This window comes from Ambystoma mexicanum, chromosome 9 (assembly GCF_040938575.1).
Source record: "Ambystoma mexicanum isolate Mex_15411 chromosome 9, UKY_AmexF1_1, whole genome shotgun sequence".
Taxonomy (NCBI): domain Eukaryota; kingdom Metazoa; phylum Chordata; class Amphibia; order Caudata; family Ambystomatidae; genus Ambystoma; species Ambystoma mexicanum.
In genome coordinates this window covers 573,782,000-573,804,311 of record NC_090931.1, presented here as the reverse complement: position 1 = coordinate 573,804,311, position 22,312 = coordinate 573,782,000, and positions in this window count along the sequence as shown.

Genomic DNA, 22,312 nt, shown 5'->3' with positions numbered 1-22,312 from the left:
TTGTACCTATACTGAGTACCGGCCAGAAGGCCCTAGCACTAGTGCGTCCTCACTTTCCCCACAACAACCCGCCCGTATAGTCACATCACACAGTCTGCTAACATCCTCCTTATATGTCAGTTGATGTTTCGTCCCCCCTTCAGTTATATCACGCAGCCTGCCCAGATATTCCTTATATGTCATCTCTCCTCTGGTCCCCTACAGGAGCCCATTGTGGCTTTGTCTTCCAGACGTGGATTCTCATACAGCTATCTTTACATCGCTACTCCAATCGCACACCTACCCTCCCTGGTGGTATGTTTATTCTATTTCATTTACAGTAAGTGACACACTCTTTTGTTTGGGGCCCCGGGCACCTGTAATGGTCAGGAGTAGGAGGTGTTCTTTGCATTCTATTTACACAAGGTGGATGGTGTTGTAAGTGTGGAAAACTTTCATGCACAGATAGTGGGTGTTTCACATTTGTAATTTTAGTGTATATAGTACATTTTTAATCTAATTGGATTCCTTAACCGTTTTTAACTTGCTCTAAACATTGGCTTCTCCACATCCACAGCGCTCCAATTCTCCCTTGGGGTCCTGAAGAAGGCAGCAATTCTATCTTTCTGCCGAAACGTCCACTCTGAATAGCCTACACACCCCGCATACATGGGGCCAGGGCTGCTCAACATTGGGACGTAGACCTGGAATGTGTCTATAGGCTGGACAACAACTTATCTACTAACAGCCTGCTATGCCTGTGCCTCCCTAAACCTCCCCTCTCTGTCAGATTGATTTCTATATGGGGGCAGGATTCATGACTTGTTGAATTCATCTGCCTTAGTTTAGCTTTTTTCTAAACAGGAGGACAGCCAGGCACAATTTCTTATATATATTATTCATGTTACAAGCTGTTCTTGTGGAAACTGTATTTTCTTTTTGTGATGCTCTATATGTCTAATTCATTGTGCATTTTGCTGCATATAACAGAACAAATTTTGTGTATACCGTCAAATTCATTTTCTGTCTTAGAACAATGTTGTGTTTACTGTTAAATGCATGTTTTGTTTCTACTTCGAGGGAAATTAAATACTCCTAATCTATGTAGGACCCAGCCTACAAATAAAATGATATAAATAGCAGATGCCCATTTTGCCTACGTCAGATTAATTTGACTTTGTTTGACATAGCCCACTACAGCCACCAATCTCATTTAATGTGTGGTTCGTAACTCAGACCAAATCAGATTTCTAAAATGGTCCACTTGGCGACTATCTTTTTTGTTTAGACCAATACGAGGGTGGCCTGGTAAGGGCGAGGCAGTTCTGCAAGAATGGTACCTTTATGACAAAGCCTGAATTAGAATTAGCTCAGCAGGGCGTCATTATAGCACTCTTGCACTATTTGCACCTAAGGAATGCGTTGCTAGACCCGCACTCGGGTGACTCCCTCAGAAGGCCGCTCACCCCTTTGGCGCGCGCCTTGAGCGAACGCCACGGCTCCAGAGGGCTGGTCGCAAAATGATACTCTGCCTTAATCATAGAGGCCACCTACTGCAACCAAGTACACAAGCTAAATGGGAGGCAGAGTTAGGTCTGCAAGATTACCGGGACACTTGGGCAGTGATCCATAGAGCGGTTTGGTCCACCTCAATATTCATGCAGTGCAAAATGCATAATGGGAGGTTACTAATGCAATCGCACCTAACCCCGCAAAGATTAGCGAAAATGTACCTGGGGGTTAACGCTGTATTGTTGCAGGGGTTGCCACGAAGTTATTGATTACTGGCATCAGTGGTGGAGCTGTCTGAAAGTTCAGAGATACTGGAAATAAATTCTGTGTTGCATACAGGCCATTGATGGTATTCATAGAAGCCTATCCCGTTATCAATATTGTTTGGGCTAGAAACAGACACTGAGGGAACAAATATGGTGCTGTCACATATGCCCAGGTACCTGCTCTTGGCATCTAGGGTCTGTCTAACAATTAGATGGAAATGCAACACTCTACCAATAAAAAGGAATAGTTGAACAAAGCTCACGAGATATACTAGATGTAGAGCATCACGGTTGCATTGTTGGAAACACATTCCCATAAAGATATGACCTGGCTCCCCTTCCTGGAATATTGCACTGCGTACAAAGACGCACACATGCAGGCAGTGTAGCGAGAGGAGAAAGATGACCCAACATTAAAAGTAAGACCGCATTACTCATTTTGCCAGGATAACCCTGGTCATGCAGAAAGGAGTGTCTATGATTTGTTAGCCTGTTCTGATAGGACAGTGGTGTTGTGAAACAAACAACATTTGAATTAAAGTTCAATTTTTTACCAAGATGTGTGGGCTGTTGAGAGGGAAGGGGGGGTTAGGGGAGGGAATCTTTTTTCTTCTTGGTTACCAAAAAGTTATACAGCCACTCAGGATTTGTCAGGCAAATGTTTAACTCTCAGGACTGCTTCATTTAAAGAGGCTTTATTCCTGCCTTGTATAACCATGCAGTGTGTACGATACTTTACCCGGCTCAATTTACCTGTTATTTGTTGAATCAATGCTGGTAACAAAATCAATAAAATACTATTTCTTTAAAAAAAAACACACACACGCCTATATTCGAATTTCAAAAAAGGGACACAAAATGCAGTGAAAGAAGAAGCAGATTAGGTGAGGCAAGGAAGGCAGAGTGAGATATGCACATATTTGGTTCAGAGTTGAAGTGAAGGAGGTAGTGGAAAAGTTCAGCCATCACTCACTGGTAGCTCTGCAGAGAGCATAGAGGTTCAGGGGCCCAAGTTTGAGGGGTAGCAGGTTGCACATCAGGAGGCTGCTTCATAGTTTGAAGTGGCGGAAAAAAGGTGGGGGCCCTCTGAGCCCTCCAAGGCCCGGACAGGCTCAGACAGGGGCCTTGGGAGTGGGCCCTTTGAAGGTGCCGCCGTTTACCCTGGTTGGCCCTGATGTATTGGGCTCGCCCCTCAGGAGTCAACCCACCAAAGCACTCCAGTGCTCAAGTGGAGGCGGCCATTTTGGAGCGGGCAGAAAATATGTTTCACAAGTGCACAAAAATGCAAATGCAGACACTCGACTTGCAACTGAAACATACCAAGTGGCTCATTCAAATATATTCAACTACCTTCCAAATTCCACAGTGTGTGCACCCATACAGTGGTCAGCCCAAGTGGGCCTACCTGCAGATGAGCATTGCTGTAAAATCTCGGAAAAGATGCCTCGTGGTGTGCTGCTTCCCTGATGCTACCTATGATGTCCCAGCTGTAGCAGACAGCCTAGCAGCAAGACAGGTGCAGACAAATCAGGTGCATGAGAAAGGAAGTCCAGACCAGTGAAGAGAGCCCTGAGGCAGGCAAAGGGCGAGCTCTTACTCTTGGAGGAGGCAGAACTCCACAGTGTTGGCAGCCAAGTCCAAAGTTTGAATAACCACTATTTATAAGCTATCCAACAAATATCCATCCCCTGACCAAATGGTGATCTGATATCTCATGTTAAGTATATACACGCCTCTCCGTAGAGATGATTTCAGTGCAGGGTATTCACCCACTGCTGCCCCCGTACTCTCGACATGTCTTCACAGCCTCCTATGCACAGAGGCCTTGGTGGTGTCTAGCTATAGTTATAATTATTATGCCCTTGTTAAGTTTTATGGGCATGCCTGTGGCGGCTTCTGGCAGCCTATCTTCTGATGGTCAGTGTCTGCCAGCTCCTTCCTCTGTTCCCTGCTCTCTGCTCCCTGTTCCCGGGTGATTGACCACTCCTCAGACTCCCTCCAACGTTCAGTCACATCACAGGTCCCGGGCGTACCATTGCTGTATTTCTAGTCACCGGCCTACCTACGGCATCAAAGGTTAGGCCCCTCCATTGCTGGTATTCAGGAGGGAAGAGGTATGTGGGGAATGTGTCTTGATGCTGGTCCAAATCGAACTCCGCTGACACCACTTCTAAGTCCACCTGAGTGCTGCTGCGCCTTCCACAGTCCCAGCCAGCCTTCTCATTTACACTCCTGCTGCAGCACTGGTAAGACTCAGTGTTTGGTGGCGCACAGCCACGCACCACACTCCAGACAGGCCTCCGCTCCTCCCTGCCCGCTCTCCATACTCCGCTCACGCTCCAGCATTTGGGTTAGTTCCCCGTGCTCTCCATTATCTCTGCTTTTCACCTGTGCACTAAGTGCCAGATGGCTTTGTGCTCTTCTAGGCAATCCTCAGGCTCGTGCTCTCATGCCCTCCAGGGTACCAATCCGTGATGCAGGTCGGTCAATCCGTTCAATCCCCTGCAGGGGTGTCTCCCCGTTCATGCCCGCTCGGCCTCCTCACCTGCTAGAGGTAGCAGGTATTTCAGAAAATTCCTCAAAGTGGCTATTATCCTTTTTAACAGGCAGAGTAGCTTAAATTAGAGTTGATGAATGTATATAGCCGGTCAAGTGGCACAGCGAGTAGAGCGCTCGCTTTGACATCGGTGCAGAGTCTGCTAACGCAGGTTCGAATCCCGGCGGGGCCAAACTCAGCCTTTCTCCTTCCGAGGTCGATAAATGAGCACCACACACCGTGGGTAATAATAAGCAGCGCTCAGATACCTGAGGGTTCGTAGCGCTATATAAATGCCAAATTATTATTATTATTATTATATACTCAGGTACTAATATGGAGTGTAGATTACCTCAGGGATCATGTTTATCTCCTTAGCTATTTAATATGCACTTGAAGCCATTACGTGACTGACTAGTGTCCCAAAAGGTTCCTTTTAACTACGTACAAGACACCTAGCTAATTTTCCCGTTGCCTAAAAATGAGAAGACCAACATCAAGCATATAATAAAGATCTTCCAAGGTATCAAATATTTATAGATGGGAATTGGCTTAGCCTTACTGCAACTGAAACCGAATGCTTAACTGTTTCTACCGACTTATCAAGATTACGAATCAGAGAAGTTGATGAAGTGATTTCTTTACCAAACACTGAAAACAAAACCCCTAAAAACAGTACGGAACCTAGGAATTTACTTATATTCAACCCTGATAATGATGAATCAATTCAACATAGTGTTGTGCCCGGCCAATAACCTTTTGATGATTCTCCGACAAATTGCCATGGTACTTGACCTTGCTGGTGAGGACAATGAAATTCAGGGAAGTTTGACATTTTTATTTGACATTTACTACAAACAAACTTTGCAGTAAATGTCAAATAAAAGTTTCATTGTGCCTGGCTGGCCTCTGGTGGGCAGCAGTGTGCGCTTAACATGAAGTGGGCTTATGGTGACTGGCACCATTTTAGAGAAAGCCCTGGTAATATTTTTGTCACCCATCGCCATAGGTCGAACGCATTCCTCTTAGAACAGGTAGGTAAAATATGTTATTCGACCTGCAGGTCTAGCAGGATTTTAAAGAATTTGCATAGCCTGTGTAAGGGTCCCATCCTGGCTGCTGTGACAAGAGTATCTGCTTGATAATTTCAATCATAAATTGCTTTGTTTGCAGGAATTGGGGAGGGGCACATGAAGTGTGAGTTGCCTAAGAAATTTCAAAAACGTGGGACCCGTCTTCCAACTGTAACTGCTCTCCAGGACTACTCTAACTCCTCCCTCTCCCCTGTCTCCCTTGCATCAAAAATACAAAAGTAATTACCACCCTGGTGTGTCCTCCCAATTGTGCTGGCAGGGTTTTCCTTTGAAGCTCTGCTCCCCGCCTCACACCTCGGGTAAAGTCTGTTCTATTGGGCTGGAGACTAGCATTTCTAAAGAGAACAAAGGGAGCTTCTAGGACTGGACCCAACTGTCTGTTTTTGTGAATCTCAGTCCTAGGCAACGGTACACAAAGCTCTGACCATTGAATAAGTCACTAGAAACCAGGTTTACAATAAATCGACTTCATAGGGCTTTTGGAAAATATAATTGTATTTCCCCATAGGCCACCATATCAAACCAGATATAGATTTATGTTAATTTATTAACCAAAATCCCACCATGCCCTGGAGATACACACTTAACAATCGAAAATGTGCCGTTTAATTTCAACGGGATTCACAATTTTATTCCAAAAAAGGTCAATGTGAAATTTACAATATTTGGCACCGTCCCGAAGAAGTCATGCGTATTCTCTCCATTGTGCAGACTGCTACTGCTTTTTATTTGACAACAAAAAGCAAGATTAACATTTTTGTGAACAATTCGGCTGGCACACTTTCTAAAAATGTAGTCCCATTGTTGCTATAATGCAGCTGGCCTGCCAATTACTGATGCCTACAAGCAAATATACAGAGGGTGTTGGCAAATTCAGTTATAAATCCAATGGCCGGCAGGCTCATCTGGGTACAAACCCACCAACACTAGTTTGTAAAACACACACAAAGCACTATCTGAAAGTGACTCTGTTAGCAGATGTGACTTTCATGGCAGAATACATTTACCAGAGCTCCAACAAAAATTGGTGTGACTTCACCTAGCAGATGGTCATGGGTCACAATAACACAACTATGCTTCCACAAATTCTACTAGTACAATGCATTAGAAATCGCCATCACTGGAAAATGCTTCTTACCAGAGGTTGTCTAATTATCCCTCTTTCTAGATCTGCATTCAGTCTGATCCATTTCCTACCATTACATATGCACCCCTGTTTATATAATAATTTTCCCTCTGCCTCAATCCAACAGTATATTACCAATTTGTTAGTTGTCTGTCTGTTAGTTGTTTGTTATCCTAGTTTTGCTTCCAAACATACACTTCTTGGCCTGTTTTTGTTTCTTCTTCTGCCGACTAGGGTCTCATTACCCTGGTTGGGGGAACAATACACCATTTTGCCGTCAATATAACGGTGCCATAAAACCACTAATGTGAGGATTAGCACAGTATACATGCTCCAAAATATAGCATAACATAACATTTGAAAATTGTCAAGTAAAATGTTCTCCAGCACACCCAGCCTTTCAGTTATAAAACCGGAAACAGCAGAGGCTGATTACGATGGGATGGGATATAACAAGTTGCTTCATGTCAGCCCAAGTCGCTCTTTTAGTGGAACTTCCAGTTGACATTTAAGAATGGTTTCTGCAGAATCTAGTTGTGCCATACATACTTCGGGCCTCGTCACGAGTTTGGCAGTAACCCTTAAATACGGTGGTAACGCTATTACCGCCGCATTTAAGGGTCTGCCAATTCACGGGCCTGGTGGATTTACCCCCACCTCTGAGCTGGAGGCAAATCTGTTGTGATTTTGCCGATTTTCGGCGCTATTACCGCCGGCAGTACTACTGCCGGCGGTAATAGCGCCGAATATTCCCCATTGGGCTCAATGGGGAATGGGAAATTCCTGAATGAGCCCAATGGGGAATGGGGATTTACCGTTCCGCCAAACCCGTGATCCGATGCTAATAGCGCCGGTGGGGTTGGCAGCAGGGCTAGGGGTTAGCGCCCAACCCGTGATGAGGCAGTTTTAGTATTTAGACTTTACTTAAAAGCTTGGTACGGTTAGGGTAACCTTCAACACATTGAAATTCACTTACCCTTTGCTAAAAAGATCTTTATGGTTGCAGTGCAAAACAATGAAACCCCATATATCGGCACCCATACCTCGGCCACGACCATTGTAAAACAACAATAAGTCTGCCACCACCATTCACCACACGATGCACTACTCAGGATGTCTAATTGTGCTGATTGACAGGGAAAAGAAATCGAATCTTTAAATCATGTTTACAACTATTTTTGGATTAATTTGGTGTCGGCCGTCACATCTAATTTAAAGTGATCCCATAAAGCTTGTGATGCTGATATTTTTCTTTAGTTCTTTTGTTGTTCATGTCATGCATGAAGGGGAGGTACGTGCATGTAATTTATTTTGGTATATGTGGTGCCTTGATCAGTGCATTGTGTTGGGCAAATTATGGTTGTTTTGTGATGGCAATGGGTTCCTTTAAAAACCATAACTGGAGAATGTGTGTGTTTTTGTTGTCCTGCACTGAAACCATAATGTCCCTTTTTACATTTTATTTTCATTGAGATTTTACAACATGAAAAGATGAAAAGACACCTAATAATCATATCAACATATACATTCACAATAATCAATTTTCACCAATCACGCCTCCCCCCGGGGTGATGTAGATTCATCACAAAATAAACAAAGATCGTGCAGCATAACATTCCAACTTAGACGTCAAGTACCCATTAAACCAGGGGGCGGGGGACATCTTGCCACCAATGTGGACAGTCACACAAGATCAAAACATACAAGGATGGTGCCCTTGATCTCCAACCGGGCTAGGATCGTCCACTACAGCAATTTGTTTAAACCAAGAGCATGTTAGGACCCTAACTCTGATTATAAGATAAGGGGACCATTCCCCTCCCAAAGTAACGACCCCAGCATGTATAGAAGAGGTGATATTTTCCATGAAGTATATCTCCTTGACTTTAGATGCCCATTTCTTTTAAATGGCAAGTACTCCCTCTTCCAATGAACCACCAGACAGGCCTTTGCAGCCAGCACCAACAAATGAGGCATAGGCGGAACGGATTTCCAGCCCACCTGCCCATCTCAGAATTAAATTAAATGAGAATAGGGTCCAACCCTCTATTGAAGCCTTCTTCCCCACTATTCCACATTAGGACCTCCTTCCAGTAAGCCATCACCTTTCCACAGGACCACCACTTGTGCCAATATGTTGCTTGTTCCCCCCTTTTTTGGCAACAATGTGGACTTGCCCACTGGAACATTTTCGACAAACTGACAGGGTTATACTGCCACCTGTGCAACAATTGAATACCATGAGGTTTGTATTGACAGGCAATCGAAGTCTTCTGAGCCCCTCTGCACATTTTCTTCCATAGAGGCCAATTTACCTCCATACGAGATCTCTTTCCCATTTAGCTTTCAGGCCCTCGTGCCCTTTCCTCTTGCCAATAACAACACAGCATATAGACAAGATATCAATCCCTTTGTGAATCACATATTTTCTCTACCGGCGTAAGATCCCATTGAATCTTGGACCTCCATTTTTCTGCCATAACAACACCCTTCAGTTGTAAAAAAGAGAATACTGAGAGATTCCCAATATGGAAAGAGGTTGCTAATTCTTGGATAGAGATATATCTACTCTTAAACCATAGTTGCCCCGCCCCCACTCCAGTGCAGCCTCAAACCATTCCAGGTATCTAGATGGGTCCGGGAGGTTGTCACGAATCAGAGGGGCCCATAGATGGCTCAACAGTGAAGGTCACATCGTGATCCCCTTCATTGCTGGTTGCTTGCGCCAAATATCCCTAATTACCCCTAGGATGCCATGTAACCTAACCCTCTTTGGAACGTTCCTCTTGGGGACCCGAGCCATCCGCATATGAGACACCAATACATGCAAATGCGCCGCCTTATAATAACTCCTCAAATCCGATAATCCTACTCCCCCATATCCTTGGGTAGGGCCACCGTATGGTAAGCGATCCATGGCTTCCTACCACGCCAAAGGAAACGAAGAATACAACCTCTAGCTTCAGACAAGAACAAGTCAGGGACCTTAACCGGTAACATCAGGAACAAACAGAGAAACCTAGGTAATAGGTTAATTTTTAACACATTAAGACGACTCATCCACAAAGGGGTATGGTTACTCCAGGAAGCCATTTCCTCATAGATCTTCGTAAACAATGTTGGGAAGTTCACTCTAACTAATCCTCAAGTGATCTGATACTATCTAATAGAATTTCCTTGGCCATAGGATGACGAGAGACTTTATCCTTCACTGGTCCACGTCAGAAAGGAACAATATTGATTTCTTCTGAATAATTTTGAACCCTGAAAGGTCCTCATATTCCCCTATCACCCCCAGCCACTTTACAGAAAATTACTCCCACCAATGTCGACTGTGAAAATATTCAGGCAGCTTTTTCAGGAAAAATATTGACAGCACAAACCAAAATTCAGGCTAGACTGGTTGGGATGAAGAATACCTATTGCATTACACCTGTCAATAACACATATCAATGTTCTCCCTCAGGGTTTCAATTTAGTAGTGTAACGGAGGAAGTCTTACCTAACATTATGACCAGCATGAGACCTACCACCTGTGTAGGAGAAGTTCTTCCGTCCAAAATCATTTTGAACAATCAGACATTGTTCCTTCCTTTTCTCCCCTGCCTTATTGATGCCAGTTTTAGGGATGGTTGTGTCCCCACGGCATTGAAGGAGGTACCCATCACCCCCTTACTAAAAGATCCAGCCTAGATTCTAAAGACTTCTCTAACTTTAGGCCAATTTCCAATGGCATGTTTTTGTTGAGGATTTTTGATAATTTTTAGAAAATTCAGGAGCACTTCACTTTAGACAATCAGGTTTTCGGGCTAACTACAGAACTGAGAGTGCACTGTTGAACATGAAATCGGATATGCTCCAGGTCATGGACCAATGCAAGGTCGGGCTGCTGATGTTGTTGGACCTATCTGCAGCCTTTGACCTTGTCGATCATGACAAACTGCTGGATAGGTTGAGAATCTTGGGGTGCGTATAAGTTAACGCCTTGGCTTGGATTAAGTCCTTCTTGACGGGTCGTATGTCTAAAATTGCTTGGGCAAATGCACGGTCATACGAGGAACCTTTCAAATGGGGCGTACCACAGGGTGCGTCCATGTCTCCCTCCCTTTTTAATGTGTACTGCCACCCATTGTGTGATCTTTTGGATGGGATGGGTGTCCATTTTACTAACTATGCTGATGACACCCAGCTCGTGTTCGAATTAAGCAGCAAGTACACAGAGGACTCTGACCTAATAAATACAGTTTACATCTCCATCCAACAATGGATGGCCAACAAAGGAATTTGTTTAAACGCCAAGAAAACTGAGATGATGCTCTTCAGCTATCCTCAGGCAAGATCTAAGCTGGACCCACAATGCGCCACTTTCTGTGTGCAAGGCCATTATATTGAAACTGCGGATAGGGTCAGGACTTTGGGAGTCATTTTTGAACCATCCTTGAACATTACTGCTAATACCGAGAGTGTACATACTACGACTCCTTAGGCTAGTTAAGCCCTATGTTTCAGAGGCAAACTGTGCCACCTTGCTTATGTGCCCTCGTGAAGCCCTGGGTGGACTATTGTAACACGCTCATGATGGGGGCCAGCAAAAATAGTCTTAGACGACTTCAAGTACTGCAAAACGATGCAGCACACAGTGTTAAGAACATACCCAGACACAAGCCAATATCCTCTCACAGGAGGAATCTTCACTGGCTCCCATGGAAGCACAGATCCAATTCAAGGCATTGACAATAGTGCACAAATGCATAAATGGTCAAGCCCCAAGATACCTTAAAGAATATGTCAACATCTATAACCCGATCAGGCTCACTAGATCAAGGAGGTCATTACGACCTTGGAGGTAGCCATGTCGCTATTTGCGGCATGGCTACCCCCATTCCGGGTACCGGGTCCGGGTTCCTGGAATGGGGAAATACCGGGCCATTCCGACCTTGGAGGGCCCAGTATTTCCCCATTCCAGTAACCCATCCCCATTCCCATTCGAGCCCCCATAGGGCTCAATGAGAATGGGGAGCATGCTAACAACGGGCCGTTAATAACGGGCCCGTTGTTAGCATGCTGGACCGCTCGCGGGACCCGCTAAGGGTGCCTGGTTTTACCAGGCGTCCTTAGCAGGTCCCACGAGCGGAGTTCGTAATGAGGCGGTAGGGGGTTAACGGGGCAGCTCTAGCGGTCCTGTTAACCCCTACTGCCAGGGTTGTAATGACCCACCAAGTGATGGAATTCACCTCTTAGCTCCAAGGAGCAAGCGGGTTAGAGGGCTGGGCAGGTCATTCATTTCCCAAGTTGCTCCCTTATGTAATAAGCTTCCTAAACTCTTATGCACTGAAACAAATCTTTTGAAGTTTCGGAAAGGAGGTAAAACAATCGTTTTTGGTTAATCTCCTTTTTTCCTGCACTCAGTCTTCGACGTCTTACATATGCTAATTCTTTTGCGCTCTGATGCCTGCGGACTGCGGCGCATTATAAGTGCAAATAACAATAGCAATACCTAACTTGAATTCCTTAGTCCTCATTGCAATACCCTCTTTCCGGGAGGAGGTCCTTATTTTTTCCGCTAGCGGTTCCAAAGATAAAGCAAACAACGAGAGCGACAACGGGCACCCTTGTGTTGTCACCCTCTGCAAGACAAACCAGCTCAAGAATTTCCCATTGACGGCCACTCTCGCACTCGGTTCTGTATAGACTGCCCGAATCCCATTAATAACCCGTTCCACAAAACCAAATTTGCCCATGGACACTTCCTCAGGGAATACCTAAGGGTAAACATGGTCCCACTAGGACTTATTGTGCATAATGAACCAGCGCTATTCTTGGAAGACCAAGAATATATGCTTGGCTTCAGCCAAATATCTACGAAGTGCTCACGAGATCTTATGGTCTTAACCATCGCTACGGCCAAAAGGATACATGCTAGGATCAAATTGGACCTCGAAACAGAAGAAGAAAAATTCCTTAACAACACAGACCTTCAAAACGCACGTGACAAATTGAAAGAAATTAACACCACCTTTGATCAATTTATGGCTCAGACATTAGAAAAGAAGCACAAGAAACTGGCCAAGGACATTCAGAATTTCAAAATAGAAAACATCTATCCCTACCTATCAGCAGACTACAAAGACAGAAAAGAAAAAGAAAGAGCAGCTAACCAAACCGGACCCAGGAGAGGTGGTAGAAAATGGGTTTCATTTTCGGATACCTCAAGTTCGGGTTCATCAGATGATCCATCTCAAGCAACAGGCAGACGCCAACAAGGAGGATATCTCCAACCACCACCCCCTCAGGTCCCTTTTTAGGGAGAGGGGGCCCCAGAAGCCGATACTGGGGCCCGCCACCACCTTTGCCCATGCCCATGCCCTACTACCCTTTCAACTATCCACAATGGAGCCAACCACCCAGAGGGCGCCGCAACAAACGGAGACCATAGAAGATATACCTATCTTTAACCTTTCAGGGACCATACTATCTAAAGCGGAAATACAGGTCCTAACTAAATGACTTTCATTTGTCCCTTCAACCAGAACAAACTGGTTCCAACTAGATCAAGAAGTTTCAACTTTCTTCAAAACCATAAGACGAAAAGTATTCTTCCAAGACAAGGAACCATTAGAACAAGATGAAGATTCAGGTCTAAGAGTGCCCTCCAACTTCAACCCGAGAGAAAATGAGGTTGCGCCCCATATTATCACTTTTGAGAAATGTGTCAGAAAGGAGATTTCCAAACTACAGGACTCAACCACGACAACAAGACCAAATCTATCTAAGGATGAACACAAAGCCCTCAAGCAACTGACCTCTAACAACCAAATTGTCATCAAAATGGCTGACAAGGGAGGAGGGATAGTAGTGCAGAGCCTTGCCCAGTACAAAGACATGGTCTATAATCTTTTGGATATCACTACCAATTACAAAAAACTTAGAAGAGACCCTACCAAGGAAATTAAGATCAAGATACAAGAAGCCACAAAACTTGCCTTTCAACGAGGGTGGATCTCAGAAAAAGAGAACATTTTTCTCAACACCTCAGAGGGAAGAACACCGGCATTCTACGCCCTACCAAAAATCCATAAAAACCAACAAAACTCCCCAGGCAGACCTATTGTATCAGGTTGTGGGTCCATTCTTGAACCACTATGCAAATTTGTAGATTATTTCCTGAAACCTTTGAGCCAGGAAACCCCTACTTACCTAAGGGACACCATGGCCACAATCGCTATCTTTGAAGATCTGACATTCAATCCAACGAGGGATCTTATGGTTACAATGGACATCGCGAGTCTCTACACGAGCATCCCCCAAGATGCAGCCTTGGAATGCATCCACCATCATCTTATACATCATATGAGACAAAGCCGAGTCCCAGCTAACTTTATAGTGGAATTGTTAGAATTGGCCCTCACAAACAACTTTTTCTCATTTGATGAGAACTTCTATCTAAAGGTCAGTGGGACCGCGATGGGAGCAGCCTTTGCCCCCAGCCTGGCCGTAATTTACATGTCAGAATACGAACAACAACATATTCTAAGCCTACATAATCCATTCAGAGACAAGATTGTGCATTGGTACCGCTACATCGATGACATTATCTTCATAAGGCAAGACATCGATACACCAGTTGAGAACTTCCTACACTGGCTGAACCAACGAACAGAGGATATCAAATTCACACTCTGCAAAAGCACCCAGATGATCAACTTCCTTGATTTGGAAATCAGTGTCAAAGAGGAAAAACTGATATGTTCCCTATACAGGAAAGAAACAGAGAGGAACACTTTACTGCACTACAGAAGTAATCACCCCAGGAACCTGAGAAACAACCTACCATTTGGTCAATTTCTACGGCTCAGGCGGAACTGCACAAATTTGGAACAGTATAAAGAGCATGCCACCATTTTGAAACATAAACTCCTGAGCAGAGGATACCCCAAAAAATGAATTCGGAATACCACTAAGCGTGCACAATACACTCCTCGTGAGACTTTACTCACCCCCAAAGCATGCAACACAGAAAGAGAACAACTAATGACCTGTGTAACCACCTTTGGCCCAAATACGACCAAACTTAAGACCATCATTAAGAAATTTTGGCCATTGGTACAACTGAGCCTCCCGAATGAACCCACCCCAAGAATGGCCCTCAAGAGAGGCAAATATCTGAAGGACATGCTAACTCATGCTAGGCTCAACAAAAAATCTCAAAGGACCAGACTTTGGAACATGAGGGAAATAGTGGGCCACCACCCATGTGGTACATGCAATGTCTGCAAATTCACAAGAAAAACAACATCATTTCAAACAGAAGGTAAGGAGTGGAAGATCAGACACTTTTCTAACTGCAAAACTACTAATGTGATATATATCATCGAATGCCCTTGTGGGCTCAGATATGTTGCCAAACTCAGAGGCAGGTTAACAAGAGAATTGTCGAACATCGCTCCAGGATCCGATGCCGAGTTCATTCAGCACCATTAGTCTCTCACTATATGGAATACCAACATACTGCAGATGACATATTTGGTGGGTGGCTGACACGATTCTCAATACCACCAATCCATCCAATGCCCTAAGTCATAAAGAATCCTGGTGGATCTTCAAACTTAAAACCATAACGAAGGGCCTCAACAAAGCCATACCAACCACCTATGGATGAGCTGGGCCCCCTTAACCCAAACCGAAAGGCCTACATCTCACAGGTTTCTCTGCCTAGCCAGATGTTACTAGATGTGCATATACTCCCTAGGTATAATTTGCCCCTACTTAAGCATTCTGGGGCCTCACATTAGTACACTCCTTCATGCACATCCATATGATGCTACTATGATAAGAATGCATGTGCAAATGCGCTGTCATTTTGTCAGGACAAAATAAGTGTCGTTTTTCAACACTACACTCTGTATACCAACACTGTATTGTATCTGAGTAAATGTATGCCTTCGAAACCTAGTGGCAGCCTCCAATGATATACTCTAAAAACAACAAGGCTGTTTATCCTGTCGTTATTTGTAAATGTTGGAGTTGGACACAAATCACCCTCCACTAGAATTGTTACTCACACGCCTCTCTGTTTTTTAAGGCGAACTGACACCATCCAAGACAGGCCAAGGCCTCCCACGACTGTCTCCCCAAGTACATTTCCACGCAAGTTCACCGACACACACGGGTGCCATGACAACTCGCGGACACCACACGAAGTGCGCATGTGCGGAGATTCAGACAGATGTCTCCTGCACATGCGCGCTTCACATTTACAGACACAGCTCAGTTCCCCCACTGCAGCGACGCGAGCCGCTACAGTTGCAGTAGCCCAGAGCAAAGAATACACTCGGCGCAAGACATTTACAGGTGAGAGTCCCCTGGCAGGCAGATTACGTGGAGACCGGGAACGGCAGACTCTGTTCCTGAGTTCCTGGCCCCACGACCCGATCCTCAGCACCAACCCACACAAACGGGTTGAGGGCAACGAGCGTACCAAGCCGCATGTGTGTATCCTCCTAACACACCTCGGCGCCATTACTAATCTTTCACTGTTCTATCTCACCTAGGGTAACACAGCAATACTAAGGAACGGCTCAGTGCTGGTTCCAGTACCCTGACACCGGTTGCCTGACTGTGCTCCCCAGCCTGCAACCTATCATCAAGGCACTTCGAACAAAGAACTGCTTCCCCACAGCATCTAGCCCACTATCCGCTGCGGGCAGCACATCATTGTGCCCCAGGTACTGCATGGTCACTTCTCGAGACATATGATTAGCAGTGGAATGTGTATTTGTATTCCAACCTGACTGAAACACACATTGTTGTTTTCTGTCTCCATTTCCTTTTCCACTTTTTAGCATTTCCAGTAGATTTAACATCTACCTTCAACTCTCTCCTTGTTAAGCCCTGATGTCGGACAGTTCAATTGAACTCCCCATCCTCATCATCGAGAAGCCAATTTAAACCACGGACTTCCGTCCAGGTCAGTATTCAAGTGCCAGCAAGCGATAGGACAACTTCACGGCTCTACCCCCATTTGGTCTCAATTAGTTTTTAATGCATGCAGGTCAGACTAGCACTAGACTCATCCCTCCTCTGAGATGAACTCTACAGCAAGTTTTGCCCCCCATTTTTACTTAAAACTCCTTTTCATTCTCTCCCTCTCTTCTACACACAGGGGAGACCAGGTCGAGGCCCAAGAAGAAGGCTCATTGCCGAAACGTCACGGGTTTACATAACCTTGAGGGCTTCATTCCCACAATCCCGTTTCATTACCTGATCTGATTCCTGACGTTGACCAACGACTAGGTCCCTGTCTCTTTTAGAGCTCACAGACTCCATGCTGTCTTGCATATATGATCCACCATAGACACAAAAAAACATGATTGATGGTGACTCTGTGCACTATATGTGTTAGTTATGTTGTATTTGCTGAATGTCTGCCACAATTATGTTTAACAATCACTCTTTCTTTTTTAATACATTTCTAAAACAAGATTAATGTATTTTGATCTAAAATGTATACTATGAAATAGCAGTATTTCTTGAAAAATTCTAAATGTGTAAAATATGTTTGTGCACCTATTAGCATTAGCAAAATAATAAAAGCATGCTATGATGCACTCTTGAAGGGCTTTTCTTGCTCGTCTTTTTAGAATACCTATGACAGTCAGCCAAATAAAAAAGCCACTGCCATATTTAACATGCGAAAGAATTTAGCCTTTACCAAAACACGTAGGTAAACGGCCCAAAAGGAAGTGGCAGTACGCCTTCCCACTTGTTCCAAACATCTATAACCCGATCAGGCTCACTAGATCAAGGAGGTCATTACGACCTTGGAGGTAGCCATGTCGCTATTTGCGGCATGGCTACCCCCATTCCGGGTACCGGGTTCCTGGAATGGGGAAATACCGGGCCATTCCGACCTTGGAGGGCCCAGTATTTCCCCATTCCAGTAACCCATCCCCATTCCCATTCAAGCCCCCATAGGGCTCAATGGGAATGGGGAGCATGCTAACAACGGGCCGTTAATAACGGGCCCGTTGTTAGCATGCTGGACCGCTCGCGGGACCTGCTAAGGATGCCTGGTTTTACCAGGCGTCCTTGGCGGGTCCCGCGAGCGGAATTCGTAATGAGGCGGTAGGGGGTTAACGGGGCCGGCAGCTCTACCGGTCCTGTTAACCCCTACCGCCAGGGTTGTAATGACCCACCAAGTGATGGAATTCGCCGCTTCGCTCCAAGGAGCAAGCGGGTTAGAGGGCTGGGCAGGTCATTCATTTCCCAAGTTGCTTCCTTATGTAATAAGCTTCCTAAACTCTTATGCACTGAAACAAATCTTTTGAAGTTTCGGAAAGGAGGGAAAACAATCGTTTTTGGTTAATCTCCTTTTGTCCTGCACTCAGTCTTCGACGTCTTACATATGCTAATTCTTTTACGCTCTGATGCCTGCGGGCTGCGGCGCATTATAAGTGCAAATAACAATAACAATACCTAACTTGAATTCCTTAGTCCTCATTGTAATACCCTCTTTCCGGGAGGAGGTCCTTATTTTTTCAGCTAGCGGTTCCAAAGATAAAGCAAACAACGAGAGCGACAACCGGCTCCCTTGTGTTGTCCCCCTCTGCAAGACAAACCAGCTCAAGAATTTCCCATTGACGGCCACTCTCGCACTCGGTTCTGTATAGACTGCCCGAATCCCTTTAATAACCCGTTCCACAAAACCAAATTTGCCCAAGACGGCATATAAAAAGTCCCACCCCACCCTATCAAAAGCTTTCGCTGCATTCAGAGCGAGAAGCACAGGGTTCCTCACCTTTCCCCTTGCCAAATCCATGAAAATCAACATTTTCCTCAGTGTATCCACCCCCTGTTTGCCTGGAATAAATCTCACCTGATCGGAATGGACCAATCGGAGAATAACATCTTCGAACCTGGAGGCAACCACGCTAGTGAAGATCTTTGCATCCACATTGAGAAGAGACATTGGGCCTCATTACTCGGAAGGCGGTAAGGGTTAACGGTCACCGGTAATGGTACCGGTGACCGTTAACCCTTACCCCCTTACTACGAGGTCCCTTTGCGGGTTGGTACTTTAACGCCTGCTTTTTAGCAGGCGTTAAAAACCAACCCGCAAAGGGACCATGGTGCTAATTACGGTACCGCAATTTGCGGTACCGTAATTAGCACTTTCCCCATTCCCATTATGCCCTATGGGGCAAAAATGGGAATGGGGAAGGGCAATGGGGGAAGGGGGAATTACAGGCGGTAATTCTCCTTTCCTCCAAGGCGGTGCCGGTATTTTACCGGCATGGACCAAGGTGCTAGTAGCACCTTGGTCAACCGCCTACCGTGTAATGAGGCCCATTGTCCTGTAGAAAATACAGACCTGGGGATCACTCCCTTCCTTCGGGATAACACATATCACTGCCTGATAAAATGTTTGGGGAGCCCTTCGGGTCTCAAAAATGGAGTTAAACAACCTAACCAGATACGGTACCAGTAGAACCCCAAGTGTCTTGTAAAAAACAATAGTGAATCCATCGACCTGAACGCCTTACCCGCTGGCATTCTCCCTATAGCTGCCAACACTTCTTCTAGAGTAAAAGGACCATCCACCCCCGTAGCCTCCTCACTACTTAATGACGGGAGTGTGATTCTATTCAGATAACGGTTCATATGTGCATCCTGAGCCACTCCCTCTCTCGCATAGAGAGGGAGTCATAGAAAGTTGCAAAGCTTTCAGCAACATCTATTGGGGATGAGCTGAACATACCACCAAACTCAAGTATCATTTCCACCCATCAGCCTTTTGCGCGCAAAGCCTGACCACCAGCATCGAGTCAGCCTTGTAACCTTTCTCATAAAATGTGTTTCAAATACTGAAATTTCCCAGACACATTCTACATTTCTAGTAATCAAAGCTTCTGCTGTTTCTGCTAAAAGTCCGATATGAGGTTCTCCTCTAGACTCCCTAATTGCTGTAACCTCGCTTCAAGCGAGCAAATATATGTTTATGCAATTTATTTTCCCATAGGGCCCTTTCTCTCTTTTTGTTTGCGCCTTCCCTTATTAGCAATACCCCCCAGGTCACTTTTGCAGTTCCTCTAGAAGCACTGCACACTTAAAAGAGAGTAATTAAACCTCCAGAGTGAGTCGCGCATATTCAGTCCATCCAAGAATAGGTCCATACTGACAGAATTGTGATCCAACCATCCAATGGTAACCACCTCACATGAGTCTACCCTATTTATCATTTCCCTGGTCAAACACAGATAATCAATTTGTGTAAACGTACTGTGAGCGGGTGAACAAAGTAAAGTCCCTCTCCTCAGTGCGCCACCATCTCCACACATCAACCTTTAAGAATGCAGGAGGTCTTTATAGCAAGTCCGTCCCTGAAACGAAACCCCTCTACCCAAAGGGAGAGTATATCCAGCTATGGGTCAGCCCATAAACTGAAGTCCCCTACGAGTACCAAAAAGCCCTGTCTCTCCCAGAGGATCTGATCCCAGGCACTTATACAAAAGGCTAGTTTCCCCTGATTTGGACAGTACATTGTTGCCACCATCATCCTAACGTCCCCTATGACAACCGTCGCTATCAGGACTCACCCGTCCGCCCCTCTCAACACAATCAGATCTCCCACCCGCCACGGTTTACGAAATTGAATGCCCACTCCCCCTTTTTTAGAATCTCCAGAGGCCCAATATGCGTGACCAATCAATGCACTAGGGAGGCGACATTCGTCTTCTGGCTAGTTTACACTAACATTAAAATGTCTATACTCAGTCTCGGCAATACCCTAGCCACAAGAGCACGTTTAGTAGGTTATTTCAAGCCTTTTATATTCAATGTTCCCACGGTCGAGTGACTGGTCCACACTCTCTTCTTAACACCTAGCTCGGCCATAGCGTGGACAACGCATCTCCCCTTCAGCACCCCCCTGATAACATTCCACTGCTGCAAATATGAACCACCCCTTCCACACCCAGTGTGCCCCCACCCTCACCCTCCACCGCTTCTCCCCCTCCTCCCCTTAGTCCCCACCCCTTACACCCCGAGGGAAAAAGGATCATCACCCTCTCTTGTGATGCCCATAACTCTTGTGATGCCCATAAAAGAATGGGTCACCAGAGATAAACTCACTCCCGCCCCTGACCTCACATCAAAAACATATCCCCTCTCATCTCCCCATACACAATAAACACTGAACCCCCACAACCTAAACATTTTTTTTTAAAGTATAGAACAACAATACCCTGTATTGCCCTTAAGCGGAACGTCACTTCACCGGAGAGGGCATATTCAATCTCAGATACTTTCTTCCCATGGGGACTCTCTTACATGGCAAAAGACCCAATGTTCTAGCCCCATCCACTGCCATACCTCTTCTCATTGACTGCTCCTCTCCCTCCACTGCTTCCTCTGAAAGATGTTGGGGGACCTGCAGGGCCTCAGCCCCATTTGTGACCCTATATTCCACGGGCTTGACCTCGAATATCAGTGCAAATGGGAAGGTCCATCGGTACCAGATGCCCTTTTCATTTACCCATATCATCAGTGACCAACAGTCCTTGAGGCAGGCCAGTGTGAAATTGGACTGGTCTTGGTAGATACGCACCACATCTCCTTCATATTGGATAGTGCAAAGTCTTTTCGCTCTTTCCAACACTTATGCCTTCTCTCCATATCGATGAAATGAGACAACCACAGACCTTTACCTGCGATGCCCCCACCAGTAAGGGCCCTGTCTATCTCTACCTCTTTACCACCTTCTTCCACGAAAATAGAGTTCACCAGTGCTTTGACCTTTTTCTTAGGATCGTGCACCATCTCCGTTTTCTGCTCTTTAAGGCCTGGCACCCTCATATTGTTTCTCCGGTACCTATTTTCCCAGATCGTCCATCTTCAGTCGGAATTCCTCATCTTAATTCTCCAGATCCAGCAGTATGGCATCATACTTCATCTCTAACAAGTCAGCGCTAAGCTGGTCGTTTTCCATGCCCTCCACTTTGTTTTTCAGTGCATCAACTCTCACTCAGAGATCTGTAATTGAGGCTTGAATACCCCTCTCGCTGCCTTTATCTCTTGCAGTATGCCATGAATATCCTTCTTAGTGGCTGGAGTCTGTAAACCACCCACTGCCCCCTCCTTTGGCAGCACTTCTTTTCCCCCACTGGCCATTCTCGGTTCCCACTAGAACTGCTGTAGAGACTGATTACCAACAGAGCTCTAGCCTCCAGCTCCTGACGTCCCAGGGGAGCTGGTCCTTTCAGTGCACCATCATCCAGTGTGGTCCTCCTAACACTGCATTAGCCAAGCCAGTGGGGTTCACCAACCCCAATGTATGCCACCAGTCTCTCCAGGTGACTAAAGGGTCCCAGCTGAGAGCCGCAATCACAATAAACAGTAGAAGCTTTATCTGTGCCACTATTGTCAGTGGTACCCCTTCACAGTGTGCAGCAGCAACAAGGCTGGTATGCCCCAATCATTCCTTTAGCAAACGTCTGCTCCCTTTTCTCCTTGTCTTCTTCATCTTTCCTTCCCTTTGCCCCCCCTCTTTTTTATTTTCCATTCTTCTTTCGTCCTTGCTTCCCCAAGGCCACTCCTTACCCCCAGACAGCCATTTCAAAAGGGGACTGGAGTTCATCCCAGGCTGATCCTAGCAGGAAATGGTGTCCGCCACAATAGATCCACGAGGAGCGTGCAGCGCACACCCTATCCATATCCACCTGTGCCTGCACACGCCACCTCTGTGTCACCTCTGGGGACCAGGCCTGGGGTAAACTGTTCTCTTTCCAAACACTTCTCAGCT